The sequence below is a fragment of the Equus caballus genome, chromosome 5, assembly GCF_041296265.1.
Source record: "Equus caballus isolate H_3958 breed thoroughbred chromosome 5, TB-T2T, whole genome shotgun sequence".
Lineage (NCBI taxonomy): Eukaryota > Metazoa > Chordata > Mammalia > Perissodactyla > Equidae > Equus > Equus caballus.
Window position 1 is genome coordinate 24,170,671 of NC_091688.1, and position 2,838 is coordinate 24,173,508.

Here is a 2,838-nt window from a genome sequence, read left to right on the forward strand (position 1 = left end):
CAATTAAAATTCAGAAACATTCATTGAATATCTATCCGACACAGGAACCAGCTTGAAGAGGGTCCCAATGGCTAAATCTGGGACAAATTCAGCACCCAAATGAAGTACAGTGATGAATTATAAACCACTGAAAAAAACAGGATTCATGAGTCCCCTTACCGATAATAGATAGATAAATAAATAAGCAGAATACCAAGGGTTGGCTGGTAAACGTGGAGGGACTGCTGGAGCTGGAAAATCATCATTTGGTTATCAGCAGAGTAGAAAGGGTTCAGGCAGGAACCATCAACGGATGCTAAATCTAAGGGGGAAATGTTAACGAGCAAGATATTTGTATGGTCTCAACGTATCTTTCCAGAGACTGCTTATTAATTCAAGGGAGAAAAAAAAATTGTACAGTGGAGAAATTGAGCAACACCTTGATGGAGGAGAAAAATTTACATTACCAGTAAGGTCATTGTATGCCTCCAGCTGTGATACCCTTAGAAGGACAAAATGTTAATTTCGCAATATCCCAGCCAAGAATGCATAAACAAAACATCAAACAAATGCAATCTGGGAATGTTCTATTTAAAAAAAAAAAAAAGGCAACGGGAACTGTCTTAAAAAATGTCGACATCATAAAAGACAAAAAAAAGGCTGTGGAAATAATTCCAGATTAAAGGAGGCTACAGGGTAACACAACTAAATGCAAGCCAGACCCTAGACTGGATGTTGTGCAGGAGGCGGGAGTGTGGACAATGCTACAAAATACATTACTAGAACAACCAACAAAATTGGAATAGAAACACTACCAATGTATATTTATAAAGTTGATAAATGTACTGTGGTTATGTTGAGAATATTCCTAGGTTCAGGAAATTCACACAGTATTTAGGGGTGAAGGGTGCTGATGCATGTCGCTTACTCTTATATGGTTCAAAAGAGAGGGGACAGAGAGCGTGCTAATGCTACAGCAAATGGGGTAAAACGTGAACCACAGGTGAATCTAGGGAAAGGGTATATGAGGCTTCTTTGCAACCTTTCCTAAGTTTGAAAATATGTCCAGGGGCTGGCCCCATGGCTGAATGGTTAAGTTCACGTGCTCTGCTTGGGCGGCCCAGGGTTTCGCCAGTTCGAATCCTGAGTGTGGACACGGCACCGCTCATCAGGCCATGCTGGGGCAGCATCCCACATACCACAACTGGAAGGACCCACAACTAAAAATACACAACTATGTACCGGGGGGCTTTGGGGAGATAAAAGGAAAAATAAAATCTTTAAAAAAAAAGAGAATATGTCTAAATAAGGAGACCTTTTTTTTTAAAGTCAATCTGATATCATATTAGCAAGTGGTGGTCAGTCTCTGAGTTTTTGAACTGTACGGAAGGAAAAGGAATGACCTGTGTTGAGCCATGAGAATAACTGCCATCAAACAGGAGAAACCTAAGGTTGAGGTGATTCCCTGCAGTTGAGGGCTTCCCCCACCAACCCGAGGAGTTATGTGGGTCCCACAGAAAACAGGCTCCCAAGTGAACAAATTACAGAGTAATTCCACTATGACAAACACCTGGAAAACCAACATCTCTGTAGGTGTAAGGAAAAGATTTTCAGGCATGGGCCTAGAGCCTACTTCTTTCAACACAAGTCTACCCAGCAGAAGAATTAGCCTGTTCAAGCTCATCCTCCATCTGCTGTTCCTTGAGATATATTGGGACTGGAGGGTTCTGTGTCAGTTGGGAAAGGCGGTTGACACAAGAAGCAAACTTCTAGCATTGACAAGGACGCGATACACACTAGGGCTTGGGGAAACTCGAGAATGAGTAACAAGTTAGTGGACAACTTTTGACAACGGGATCATCATTACTGCCGCAGACTTGAGTTACTTACTACGGCTAGGCCCTGGGGACACAGACAGGTAAAAGAAATGATCCCTGTCCTCAAGAAGCTTTAGGGAGAGAGAGACACACAAAGGTACATTACAAAAGAGCAGATGAAAAGAACCAAATGAGGGTTCTTGTCACCGTATGCTAGACTTTATGGAATAGGTCAGGAAAAGCTATTGTGGTTATGTCACACCAAGTAACTGGCGGGTGTAGGCTTTTCACTCATTCAATCATTCATTCTTTCAATAAATATTTAGTTTTCTAATTACAAGGTACTATCTAGACACTAAAACAGAACAGTGTGATAAAAAAAAATGATGCTGAGAGGAAAAGGAAAAGGCACATTTGGGGATTAATTAATAATAATAATAGCTAAAATGTAATGGACCCTATATTAGTTTCCTATGGCTGCCATTACAAATTATCACAAACTTAGTGGCTCAAGACAACAGAAATGTATTCTCTCACAGTTCTGGAGGCAGTAGTCTGAAATCAAGGTGTTGGCAGGGCTGTGCTTGCTCCAGGGGCTGTGGGGGACATTCCTTTCTTTGCCTCCTCCAGCTTCTGGTGGCTGTCACCATTCCTTGACAATCTCTGTCGCCATCTTCACATGGTCTTCTCTTCTATCTAGTCACCCTCGTGTCTCTCTTATTAGTATACTTGCCATTGGATTGAGGGTTCACCTAGATAATCCAGATGTTCTTTTCATCTCAAGATCCTTAATTACATCTGCAAAGGACCCTTTTCCCAAATAAAGTAACATTTGCAGTTCCCAGGAATTAGAAGAGGAGCATATCTTTTGAGGAGCTACCATTCAATCCATTACAGGTCCTTTCCATGTGCCAGGCAATGTCCTAAACATTTTATATACATTAACTCATCTAATTCACAGCAATCCAATGAGATAAGTTATTATTTTGGTCCACATTGAGGAAACGGAGGCACAGAGCCATTATGTAACTTGGAACCATAA